Raw genomic sequence first — 13,448 nt, 5'->3', positions numbered from 1 at the left:
AGGGGGGCGGGGAGGGGAGGGGGGGGTTGGTGGTTGTTTGCAAAACGGGGGTGCGATCCGAGGGACAGCGGCTCCGGAGGGGGGGACCCTGAAACAAAGGAGGGGATGAGGGGGGTGGGTGGGGGGTGGGGGGGGATGAAGAGGTTGGGGCGAGGGAAGGGGAGGGTTGGGGGGTGCCGAGGGGTGCGCAGGGGAGGTGGGAGGGCAGAGCCACGCTAGTGTTTTATAAATTGTACAATAAAGAGAAAAAAATCTAAGATCTCGGGACTTTATTTTTGCAGAGATGAGAGAGAAAGGGGGAGAGAGAGAGAGAGAAAGAAAAAGCCCAACAACAACAAAAAATAAACCCCCAACAAACCCAAAAAGCGATCAAACCCGAAAACAAAAACAAACACCCCCCACAACCACCAGCACCAAAACAACCGGCAAGGAAGCACCTATTTAAATAATCCTCTTTGTGTCCGCTCGGGTTCTCTCCGCGGCGGGTTTCCCGGGGCCGGTGCTGGCGGTGGGCAGCGCCACGTGAGAGCCGGGCCCCACCGCACCGGCCCCGGGACCCCACGGCGGGGGAGCACCCCCACCCCCTCGGGTCCCCTTCTTCCCCCCGGGCTGCCCCAGCGGGGTCCCTCTGCCCTGGGCTCCTTGAGAGGGGTGGTTTTTTTTGGGGGGGAGGTGTGGGGAGGGGAGAAGCGGGCGCTGCCCGGTGGCTTTTGTGCGTTTCTTTATGTATTTAAAAAGGAGAAAAAAACCCAAGAAACAAACACAAAAAGAGAGGCAGAAATGGGAACATCGCAACTTTCCTCCCCAAAGCAACGCGCGCTGGGACTTCTCCTGCCCACCGCTCCTGCCGGGGCAACGCCGGAGGGTTGAGAGAGCTGGGGTTATTTTTTAGGGGGGGGTGGTTGGGTTTGGGGATGGGTGGGAGGGGGTTAAAGCAAGAACCGGGGGAGGGGGGGTCCCTCCGGGTTGCCCCCTGCCACCTCGGGGAGGGGGACGAGCCGCCCCCGGCAGCCCGGAGCCTCCGGCTCGGTGTGTGTTTGTGATGCCGCAGGTAACCGTGTGACACTCCTCACGTCGCCGGTGTTCTCTGTCCGGTCTCGTACTCTTTTTCCCATTCCTTATTATTGTTTTTTTTTTTTTTCTTTTCCCCTTTTTCTCCTCCTTTCCTTAAGTTCAACCGTTCTGCTCTCAGCCTTCCAAACCATAAACCAGCATTGTTCGCTCTTGTGAAGAGATCTGTCTCCTGTAAAGTGTCCTGATTTTTATATATATATATATATATTTTTTTTTTCTTTAAAAGAAAAACCTTTTGTTGTAAAAAGGTGGGTTTTCTGGTCTTGTCCCCCCTCCTTGTTTGGGATTTTTGTTGTTGTTGTTTTGCTGGGGGGGGGGGGGTTATGCAGCCTGCCCACTCCCAACTTCACGGTACCAGCACTCTGTGGAACTGAGGATGCTTTTGCCAAACAGGCTGGTGGGGAGGGGGGTGTCTCTTTCTCCCCCCCCCCCCCCTTGTTTTTTGGTTCTTTTTTTTGGTTCCTCCTTTCCCCTTTGTTTGTAAGCCTGTATTCTTGTGCGTATGGAATTGTATATCGCCGGGTGAAACTGTTCAGACTTGTTTAAATTTATAATCTTAATAAAAAGTCGATTCTAAAGTTGCTGTGCCCTGGCTTTCCTGCCCACCGCAGCCCGCGGAAGCCCCGAAGCCCCTCTCCGGAGCCGCCGCTTCCCCTCTGCACCGGGCAGCCTTTGCGGAGGCTCCGGCATCCCCCCCACGCCCCCCCCCCCCCTTCCCCACACACTCCCCCTCCCCGGCAAACCCCCTTTGTCCCCTCCCCAGCACCCTCCAGCTTCACCCTCTCCCCGCAGCACCCCCCCGCCCCCCGGCTGGCGGAAGGCAACAAAAGCCCCCCCCACCCCGCCGCCCCCCTCCCCAACTCCGTGGGGCTGGAGGTGCCACGCACGGCGGGTCCCAGGTGGGGAAGGGGACGGGGTTTGTATCCCTACGGCTGAGGAGGGTGGGGGGGGGGGGGGAGGCGGCAGAACCCCCCGGGTCCTGCCCCTACCTGGTGCCGCCCCCCGCACCTGGGCGGCAGCGCCGCCGCCTGCGCGCTCCTTGCGCGCTCCTTGCGCGTCCCCCCGATGCGCTCGGGAAGTTTTTTAAGTTGGAGTTTGTTATCACCGCGCGGGGCCGCTCGGCCGTGCGTCAGGGGCTGCTTTTTCTTCCTTTTCCCTTCCCTTTTCCTGTATCCCCCCCCCCCCCCCCAAATGAATGAAGCCGGGGCCGCTCCTCCCCCCCCCCCCCCCCCCCCCCGGCCCATCTCAAGAGAGATTTTAATTTTATAGATATATATATATATTTTAAATCCCGTGCCGACCTCTCCGTCTCCAGCACCCAGCTCAAACCCCTCCCCTGGAGCCGCTCCCCTGCCCCCCACCCCCGCACCCCGCCACCCCTCCCGCCCAGAGCACCGCACGGGCAGAACCCCTTCCCCAGCCCCGCGCATCACCGCGGGAGCGCAGCCTTCCCCCCTCCCGGATAGAGACCCCCCCCCCCAAAAACCAGGGATTGCGCAGCCGGGGAGGGGGGGGCTGGGGGCTCCGCAAGCGCGTTACAGCCGCAGACGAGCCGAAGCGCGGAGCGCTCCCCCCACCCCCCCCCCCCCGAGCTCCGCACCCGCGGCCCGCTCCGCGCCCGCAGCGCCCCCTGGCGCCGGCAGAGGGACCCGCAGCCCCCGCCGGGGCTGGGAGGGGGAGGTGGGGGGGTCGGTCCCGACCCCGCTGCGGGGCAGGGGGCGGCCGCGCTGCGCACACCCCCCGCACACCCCCGCCCCGCCCCCGGGGCAGACACATCCCGCTCCGGATGCCGGACCCGGCAGCGGGGGCTGAGCCCCGCTCCCCCTCCCCCCCACCTCCTTCTGCCCCTCCAAACAGCCCCAGGGCACAAACCCCACGCGTGAAGCCCGCAGCTCACCCCCCCCTCAGGTGCGGGACCACCCTCCGGAGCGCTGCTGCTCCCGCAAGCCCCGGCGCTGGGTGCTGTGGCCGGGGAGGTTCCCCCCGGGGAGAAGCCCCATCCCCACTCAGGGCACCCCCCGGGGCATCCCCAGCCCGGCTCCCCCCGGCACCGTGCGGCGGGGAAGCGGCGGCTGCAGGCAGGGGTTGGGCGAAGTTTGGCAAAGCCGGTGCCCCGGCGGGTGCCTGCGGGTCGGTACCACCGGGCACCGAAGCCCCATCACCCCACCCCGCCCCGCAGCCCCCGCTGCGGGCAGCCTGGCTGGATGGGGCCGGGGGTCGCTTGAGCCGAGCAGCCGCACACACACGCACTCAGCAGCCCCCCCCCAACCGCTCCCCATCCCCTCCTCCGAGAGATCGGGCTTTCCAGAGGAAAGGAGACCACACCAGAGGGACCCCCCCCCCATCCCTGCAAGACTCCATCCCCCCTCCCAGACACGTTCATCTGCCCAAACCTCCCCTATCCCGGGGGGGGGTGTGGGGTGGGGGGGTGCCCAGCGCTCCCCCCTGCTCACACTGGAAGTTTCTGGGGCTTCAGCCAAGGGGTTCCAAGGGCTGGAACTGGCAAAGCCGCCTCTGCATCACAGGTAACCACACAGGGTGGGGGATACGGCTTCATGTGCCGTGGGGAGACTCATAAACCCCCCAGCCGCGATGCTGAGGGACCCCCCGCGCCCCCGCGGAGCCGCTGAGCCCCAGAGCGCTCCGGGCTGCGCGGTTATTTCTTTCTTTCAAGCCCCCGGTACATGACATTTCCCTGCCCAGGAAGGCGGCGGCGGCAGAAAGCCCATCACACAGCCTCCCTCCTGAAAGCGGAGCCTGGAAACCGGAGCCTCATCTGCATATTCATAAGTACCTGATAAATTAATCATGATGGCAGAAGCATTCAGGCTGGAAGGGAGGTGACAGGGGAAGGTTGCACCCCCCTCCCCATCCCCAGCACAAGCCCGTCCTCACTCGCACACGCTCCTCATGTTCCCGGCACAAAGTGTTTTGATTCCTTTGCAACTCGGGCGAACCCCCCCCCTTACCCCCCACCCCGGGTCCTCGTAGGGAAAGGAGGGGGGGTCCTGCACACCCTGAGAGGCACCTGCCGCCTCGGCTCCCCCCCCCTTCCCCGCTGCTCCGGTCCTTATCTCCAGGGAGAGATGCTGAACAGATGGGCTGGGGCAGGGTGGGGGGTCCCACAGTCCGGGGGAGTTTAGCTGACACCGCCAGACCCCCCCCTTCCAGCCCCACCACGAGCTCTGCTCTCACGCCAGCACCTCCCCAGCCCAGACCTGCCCCCCAGCGCGGTTCAACACGCCCAGCACCACCCACCCCAGACGCTGATGCCAAAGAGTTTGCCCGAAAATATCTCCCCACGTCCTGTGGGTGCCCCTTGGCCAGGGCTGAAGGGGCATCACCAGGATTTCGTGCCCAGCAGCTTGGGAACGAAGCACAGGGGGGGTCCTGTGGGTGGGATAAGGGGGGGGTTTGGCTGACACAGAGCTGTGGGAGGTGGGGGGAGAGCGATGGGAGCCGGGGGGTCCCGCATCACGCCATGGCAGGGGGAGCTGCCTCCCTGCGCACACGGCTTCCTGCGCCAGCTGCGAGCCAGCTGCGCCTTCCCCTCAGCATGCAAACACCCCCTGCAAGCAGAGCCAGCCCGGGGGGGTCCTTACACCGCCCTGCTGAACCCCCAGGTTTGGGAAGAGTCCCCCAGCCCCAGGGACAGATGCCACCTCCAGTAACACCACCACACTCATCCTGACACCGGAGCAGCGCCCCAGCCCTCCCTGCTCTGCCCAGCAGCCGCCTTTGAGGCTGCCTGGGGAGCCCAGGAGGGTCGGGCACGGATGGGAGGTGGGGATGGAGGTGGCTGCTGGGCTGCCCCACAGCAGAGGGTCAGCACCATCCCCAGCACCCATCAGTCACAGGGCTCTGCCCAGCACCAGCAGCACCCCACAGGGGTTTGGAGGGCTGGGATCCAGCACTGGGCTCTCTCAGGCTAGGAGGGGGGGCATTGCTGCACACACAACAGGTCCCCCCGCACCAGGGGAGACACAGCAATGGGCAACCAACACCTCCCAGCTCCCAGGCTGCCAGCCCAGCTCTGCCCCCAGCAACCCAGCTCCCTGGGAGGGGTTTGACACCCACCCTTGCACCACAAACCAGGCACCATTTCCCACCTGCTGACCCACACATGGAGCTTCTCCACATCCTCCTATGCCACGAGGACCAGGGACAAGCCTGTCCCCAGCCCCAGCAGCGCATCCCTCAGAGAGCAACCCCACACCCTGCTGACCCCAGCCCAGGATCCATCCCTCCTTCAGCCTGTGGGCTGCAAGGGGGATCCCTCCCAGCTCAGACACACAAGTTGATTTGGAGGAGATGCTGGGAGGAGCCCCCTGCAGAGATGGGGTAGGAGAGCTATGGGTGGGGGGACACACACAGCAACGTGGTCCAGAGGCTGCTCCCATTAGTGGTGTGTTGGGTTTGCTCTGGGCCTGGGTAATTAGCATCTGAGCAGTAATTATTCACACTTGGCCTTTCGATATCCTGCTCATAGATTGGATGATTAATGTTGCTCCTTGAGTGGAGCCCACCCTGGATTTACCAGCGTGTGGAGGGAAAGGTGAGAGGGGGCTGTTGTGTGGCAGAAGACACTGTCCCCTCACACCCCACAGCAAAAGCACCACGACAGGAGAAGGAGGGGGGAGAGCACGGTGCACAGAAGCAGCAGGGGCTGAGCACAAAGCAGCCACCTCAGCAACACACCATCAGCACCACTGACACACCAGCACCTCGGGTGGGTAGTAGGAGAAGCAAAAAGCTCCCCCAGCCCTCAGAAGATGCTGATGCTGGATGATTTGGGGGTTCATTGGCACCACAGAGACACGAGCAGGGCAGATCCCTGCAGCAAAGGGGGATGCACAGACCTCCTCATCCGTGTTTCCACCACAGAAACCCAACATGGGGTGTCCAGAGAAGGACCTGCTGCTCCCACAGACTGAGAAATAAGGAGACCCAGCTGCTAACACCTCCATGCTGGGACTAACACAGCTCAGCCAAGTAAAATCCAGTGAGCTCACCTTCTTTCCTGGGCACCAACCTCCCTGGCATCACCACTGGCCCCAGGTGAGGGGGCTGTGCTGCCCACGATGGTCCTGGCTCCCCCCTCAGAGGGACCTGGGGCAGGTTCTCAGGGCTGCTGGCTGAGCCCCTTGCAGACCCAGCACTTCTCCAGCTGCTCCTCGGGGCAAAAGGTGTTTTTCCAGAGGAGCTGCTCTCCAGGGCTTCTGTGCCAGGCAGGGAGAGCGCCCCGAGCTTCAGCCAGGCTCCTGCCCAGCACTGAATTCATCACATGCAGAGGAGCCAGCCAAGCCCAGGGGCAGAGCTGCTCCTCTTCCTCAGCACCGACAGACTGCAGGTCCTCCAGAGGAAGGAGAGGAGCAGAGAAGAGGAGGAAACCCCCCAAGCCCTGCTCTTATCCTCCCTTCTGGCCCCATGATTGGGCCAGGTGAGCAGAGGCACCTGCCTCACACCTGTGGGGGTGAGGTGGAACGTTAAGCCTGGGTGAGGAAGGGAAAGGGCTTTCCCTGGAGTGATGAAACCCCTGGGAACTGCTCAGGACGCTGCTGTGGACCATCCCTGCCCCTCACTACCCTCCTCCAAAGCTGCCCCTGGCTGGCAGGTCCCGCTCTGCTCAAACCCAAGGCTGGGATGGGAACGTTTGTCCCCTGTTCCTGCCCTGCCAGACTCACAGGGACCTCAGCCTGTGCCCCAGGCTCCTGCTGGTGTGGGGAGCAGGGGTGGTGTCTGCAGTGCCAAGGCAGAGACCCTTCTCAGGTCCACCCCAACCAAATCCACCTTCATTCTCCTCAAGCAGGGTAAAGGCTCACATCTCTTAGGGCTGGACCCCAGCAGCTGTTCCCTGGCCCCATTCCAGCTCAGCCCACACAGGTAGCAGCACCCCAGGGTTTGGGGCAACCCCATGGACCTGGAGTCCCAAGTATTCACTTTCAGGGGCTTGGCTTTTTTATAAACAGCCCCAAAAGCAGTGAACCCCCCCCCCCCCCCTCACCTCAACGAGGCTTTTCCATGGCAGTGTGTGAAGCTGCTTTGCTGTTTTGCCTCCTTCCCCCTTCTCCCCAGGTTTTACAACATGAAAGTGGATGTTGATGTGAATGGAATTTTGAAACTGGAGACGGGGAAGTTCTGCTCCGGGAGGCAACTATTTGCTCACCAAATTGCCTCTTTTCAAGCTCCCTGATGAAATTCTGCACAATTATTATTATTTCCCCCCCTCCTCCTCCTCGCCCAGCCAGCCCCGTGCCCTGTGCTGCTCCAGCTTTTGTTTCTCCTCTGCTCCCTAGTGAGGATCAACAAAACACCAGTGTGTGGTGCTGTGCCTGTGCCATGCTGTGCTGTGCCCATGCCATGCTGTGCCACGCTCTGCTGTGCCATGCTCTGCTGTGCCATGCCCATGCCATGCTGTGCCATACTGTGCTGTGCCCATGCCATGCTGTGCCATGCCGTGCCGTGCTGTGCCATGCCCATGTCTGTTCCATGCTATGCTGTGCCATGCTGTGCCATGCTGTGCCATTCCCATGTCTGTGCCATGCCATGCTGTGCCATACTGTGCTGTGCCATGCCCATGTCTGTTCCATGCTGTGCTGTGCCATGCTGTGCTGTGCCATGCTGTGCCATGCTGTGCCATCCCATGCCATGCCATGCTGTGCTGTGCCCATGCCATGCTGTGCCATGCTGTGCCATGCCCATGTCTGTTCCATGCTGTGCCGTGCCATGCTGTGCCATGCCATGCCATGCTGTGCTGTGCCATGCTGTGCCATGCCCATGTCTATGCCATGCCATGCTGTGCCATGCCATGCTGTGCTGTGCCATGCCCATGCTGTGCCCATGCCATGCCGTGCCATGCTGTGCCACACTGTGCCATGCCAGCCTGTTCCATGCCCATGCCCATGCTGTGCCCATGCCATGCCGTGCCATGCTGTGCCACACTGTGCCATGCCATGCCTGTTCCGTGCCCATGCCCGTGCCCACTTCTCCTCCCTGTGGTGGTTGCCACACGCAGCCCGGTGCTGCCCGCACCCCACGTGCCGCTGCTGGTGTTACCACAACACACTGAGCAGCTCCTGGGGCTGCACAACCCAAGTAGGAACCTGCTCCTGGTCCTAAACCCTTTGTAAATGGGGATGTCGGGGTGCTCAGGGTTCAGGGATGGTTCCTGGGAACCTCCCCAGGGCTCGTGGGATGCCCAGCTCAGGGAATGGTGTTGGAGACTCGCTGTTTGGTTTGGTGCTGGGGAGCAAACACCAGCCTGAAGTTTGGGTGTGAAGTGATGGGGGCAAAGGAGAAAGGGGCAGAGATAAGGGTTTGTTCCCCCCTCCTCCCCCGGGAGCTACTGTGGGATTGACTCAGCCCAGGAGCATTTACATCCAGAGCTCCTTCAGCTTGGTCCTTGGTCGCCTGCTGGGTCAGGGGCTGCCTCTGTCTTCCACCTTGGCTGGGGATCTGCTGCCTCTGGAAAGCACCCAGGCTTTGGAGCACATCTATTAAAACAGGCAGCACGTGGGCTGCGTGTGGCACATCCCAGCTCTTCCCCTTCTCCCACGGAGACCACACGCTCTGGCTCAGCACAAGGAACGGTGGAGCCAAGTGCCAGCTGGAGTGGGTCAGTGTCTCCCAGTGTGCCACCTCCAAGGGACACCGTCCCCACAGCCCTGCTGCTGCCTTGTGCCCCCCCCAGTCCCCCAGCACCAACGGGCAGCGAGCGGAGCGTCCCAGAGCTGCGTGCTGGGGACAGGCAGGATGAGGGGCTGGCAGCTCGCAGGAGCAACAACGGGTGGGAACTGCAAGATGGAGCCAACCTGGTGCCTCTGAGCCCGACTTTGAACTCATCTCACTTACCTCTGTGCCTTAGCTTGCAGTTCACAGGACCACAGCACCAGGCTGGGCTGAGCAGGAGCACGGGGAGCTGCTGGAAGCTGGGAGATGCTCCAGTTGGGCAGCACAAGGTGCTGAGAAGCCAATTGCCACCCCAGCTCCTGGGATTTCACGTTACTGGTGTTATTTACGTCACCTCATGCCCAGATTGACTGGGTTTATAAAGCAGGACAGTGCTTTTGCTCCTGGTCTCCAGGTGGGAGACCGAGGCGATGTCCTTCTCTAAGCTTACAGCGGGGTCTGGGCTGGGAGTGGGGCTCTGAACCCAGACCTGAGCCCACCCAAACCAGTGGGCAGCTCCCTCATGTAAATGCAATTTACATTTGACTCTCTCCAGGGACTCATCTCCCATCTTCCCCCTTTAATTCTAAAAATTAGTAGGGCTGAGATGTATTTGAGGGGTTTTCTTCCCCTGGGTGGACACAGCACAGGACGTGATGACTCTAACCCCAAATTCTCTGTGACACAGCTACCCCAGCAATTACAAAACCCTTCCAAGCTCGCTCCATAAACCCCTTTGCTGTTGCTATTAGTATGCATTAGCATTTTATTGGTGTTACAGGATGAAACATCCAGTCTTGCAGCTCCAGTGGGCTTGGGGATTTCCAGCATCCTGCAATATGTATCCGTGCAGAGGAAATTAAAATGTGGATGGATCAGCAAGATACAGTCAAATCCTCTACAGTAATTTGGAGAAGACTAAACTGGGGTGCCAGCAGAGCATATTCCGAGCGATCTAATGGAGAGCTGATGATCTCTGTAACAGCCTTTTTGTAAGTTTGATTCTTGCCTACAAGGGAATTTTTTCAGAGGGGGATATGAGAGACCTAAAGTAACGTTTTTAAAGGTACAGGCTCCGAACACAGCGAGGTTCATGCCTTTGTAACCAGTGAGTACCCACTGGAATATGCTCTGGTATCTCCCAATCCAGCCTGGGATCCCTTTCCAAGCACCACCCTGGGCAAAGTCCCATCGTTGGTGGCTGTTACAGGAGGTAGTGGCTCAGGGATGCAGGGATGCTCTGCTCTTTCAGTGACAGCATCACCCCTGGAGCCCCAGCCCGTGGTGCTGGTACTTATCTTCCAATCCAGCCTGGGATCCCTTTCCAAGCACCACCCTGGTCAAAGTCACATCATCTGTGGCTGTTACAGGAGGTAGTGGCTCAGGGATGCAGGGATACTCTGCTCTTTCAGTGACAGCATCACCCCTGGAGCCCCAGCCCGCAGTGCTGGTACCTAACTGCACACACAGAGCTCTACGTAACTATGCACCAGGCTGGGGGCTGTAGAGCTCTCCATCCCCAAACCCCTGCTGCCACACATGAAACTGGGAGGGATTCATGTCAGAATAGGGGTTTTGGGTACTGAGAGGGGTGCAGTGCAGGCTGCTTGGGATCCTCTCTGCTGGGTGACTCAAGAACAGGTCAGGAGCCGCTCCCCTGGTTTTTCTCAGCACATCCTCAGCCTGGGTTACAAAGGGCAGCTGGGCTGTGCTCAGGAACTGGCCAGGGGGGGTTACACACACCGAACACCAAGGAGCCCAGACTCTAGGGAGAGATTTGGATGCTGTTTATTGTCTGTGTTACAGCTGCACCTGGGAACACGGGGAGCGGCTCCTCCCACTTCTGGCACCAGCTCTACTCACCCCCCAGCCCATGGAGACATTCCCAAGCCCAGGCTTTTTATAGCAAGCAGAAGCACCCACTCCACCCCCTCCAAAAGCCTTTTCTAACCTCCCAGAGCCTGTTCACAGCCTCGTGCTCTCCAGAGCCAGCGTTATCTCCAAGCTGAAGATACCCGTCACGGCGCAGCCCTCGCTCCAGCTGACGTGGAGGCAGCTCACAGCCCCTTCTTTTTCTTCCACTTGGCTCATCCTAGTTTGGAGTTTGGCACAATTCGTAGAGGATGAGTCCAGGGAAAGATGTGCCTGTCCCAAGGACGCTCAAGGAGTTTGTTCTGATGTCAATGGGAAGAGCGCTCAGCCACTGAAGGGGAAGCAACGTTAAAGGATGAAGATCTCTCCTCTTGGCTATTAGAGCATGAAACAACCTCCAAAAAGCCCTGTTAAGCTCTACATCTGAGCCAGGAGAGTCCTTCTTGGAGATCCCTGTGAGCTCCTCAAGTAGAAGGTTCCCACCTTGGCAGCCAGACAGCTCAGGTCAGGTTAGCAGGTAGTTAACCACCAATTCCACCTTCTCCCACCCGTTTCTGCCTCCCTCCCTCTCTGGAACTCACACCGTCTCAGGGACGCAGCGCAGCACCCAGGGCTCTCCTGTGGTCCAACACCAGCTCCTTGGGGTACCAAGCACAGCTTCATCCTGAAAGCTCCCAGCTCCACCGTGGCTGCTCAGTGATCACTGGTCCCACAGCAGGAAACTCCTCTGTTCACTGAGCAGCAGGACCCCAGCGCTCTGTGGTGGACCTGAGCTGCACACCAGGACAGGTTACCACGGTGAACACAGCACCAAACTGCTCTGGGCTTTGCTCTATCTGCTGCTGTCACTGCAGGAGGCTGCTCCTCTCAGCTCTTCAGCTCTTGCCAGCTGCCATGGATGCTGGTCTATGGGTGGAGAAAGGGATGGGGTGCCCCACGTCAAGGCCACAGCTGCTCACCAGGAACACGGACCGGCCTCCGTCCTGCAACCCCAAAGGGCCCAGTCCTGAAAAAAGGAGCTTAAACCCCTGGCTGGGTCAGGGGGCTGAGCAGGGAGAGGGGGAGAAACCAAAACTACTTCTGCTTCCCCTTCGCCGTGCGTCACGTTCACCCAGGGACACGTTGGAGACGGATTCGAGCGCCTTCAAAGAAAACATCTGTGATCCAAGCTGACACTTCTGCTCCCCATCCCTCCCTCCTCCCTCCCTCCCTCCCTCCCTCCCTCCCTCTGCCTCCGCTTTTAGCAACATGCTCTTGCACAGTTGGCCTGTGATGATGGAGAAGAGAGAACCCAGCAACAAGCAAACCAGTTTGGCTCAGCACATCTCCACCAGCTCCAGCCGCTCCTGAGAAGGTCCAGGCATCATTTCCCACAGAAATCCCAACCAAGCTGCTGGGCTAAACTGCTGCTGGAAGTCCTGAGTCAGCCCCTACAGCAGCACAGGAAAAACAGCAGAAGGGAAAAGGTTCTGGGCTCTCAAAGAGGCTCCAAACACCCTTTGGTTGTGAAAGGCTCTGGTCTTCCAGAGGGATCTGCTGGGCTTCCACCAGGCTCTGCACAGCTCTGACCTGATCCAGGCTGGGAGAGGGGAGGGGAGGGCAGGGCAAAGGAGTTAAATAGATCTACCAAACATTCTACAGGACAGAAAGACACCTAAGGAAGGACACAAAGACAGCCCAGAGGGATTTGCTCCGTGCCACTGGATGAGGAGTCAGTTTTGGTGCAAGAGATCAAGGGCCGGTGTGACAGGCACCTGCACACAGCCCTTCCCAGGGCTGAAGGCTCCAGCCATCAGCTTCACTGGCTCCACTCCCAAGGGGCAGCCAAGCCCCATCCCAGAGACACCCAGACAGGCAGCAGTGCAAACCAGAGAGACTTTAATTAAAACCACGACGAGGGGCAGGGTGGGGAGCGCTGCCACGGGCACCCAGCAGCCCGGGGTGCTGCCACGGGCACCCAGCAGCCCGGGGTGCTGCCACGGGCACCCAGCAGCCCGGGGTGCTGCCACGGGCACCCAGCAGCCCGGGGTGCTGCCATGTGTGTGGACCCAGCAGGAGAGGAGCAGAGCCCCAAGAAGCAGCGCTGGGTGGTGGTGGGAGCTGACAGCCACGGGAGGAGGGCACAGCCCAGGCTGGCTGGTAAGACTCAAGCTTGGCCACTTCCAGTCCCCAAGTCAGACGCGGAGACCCGGGCAGGTGAGGAAGGGCTCTGCCCACGCCTCCTCCCTCACCCTCAGCGGGGCCCAGGGACACTGTCCCCAGGTAGCTGTGGCTCCCAGGGAAGGAAGCACCTCCCCACCCTGTTGTGGAGCTGTGTTTTGCTCCCTGCCACACACAGGTGCCAACATTTCCACCCATCCTTTTGTGTGGAAGCCCCATGTCCATAAGATGAGCAGGAGAGATGAGTTCCCAGCAGCTTTGGGAAACCACAGCTGGCCAGATGCTGCACAGCCACTCAAAGCATGGCAATGCTTGCCTAAAGCCAAGCAGCAAGGAGAGGGGACAAAGGGGGCATCACTGGGGTCTCTGCTCCAGGCACTGGCTGCTCTGTGAGACAGACTCCCCAAGACCCAACAAGCTGACACATCTCCAGCACCACTCCCAGCCTGGATCCCTTTGGAAAGCCAAGACAAAACACACAGCCCTGCTCAGGAGTGAAACAAGACTTAACTCTGGTCTTCTGTTCTCATTGACAACACAAGTTCTTTGAGCTGTTTTGGGCAGGTCCAAAGCCCCTTCCCACCTCCCACCCAGGGCTGAGGAGGAGCAGAAGGGCAGCAGCAGGGCTGGAAAGCATTTCAGCACCTCCTGATTTAGACTCTTCTCTTGCTCTC

This window comes from Gallinula chloropus (assembly GCF_964237585.1).
Source record: "Gallinula chloropus genome assembly, chromosome: 18".
In the NCBI taxonomy this organism is placed as follows: domain Eukaryota; kingdom Metazoa; phylum Chordata; class Aves; order Gruiformes; family Rallidae; genus Gallinula; species Gallinula chloropus.
The sequence above is the reverse complement of the archived record's forward strand: the minus strand, read 5'-3'. Positions refer to the sequence as shown.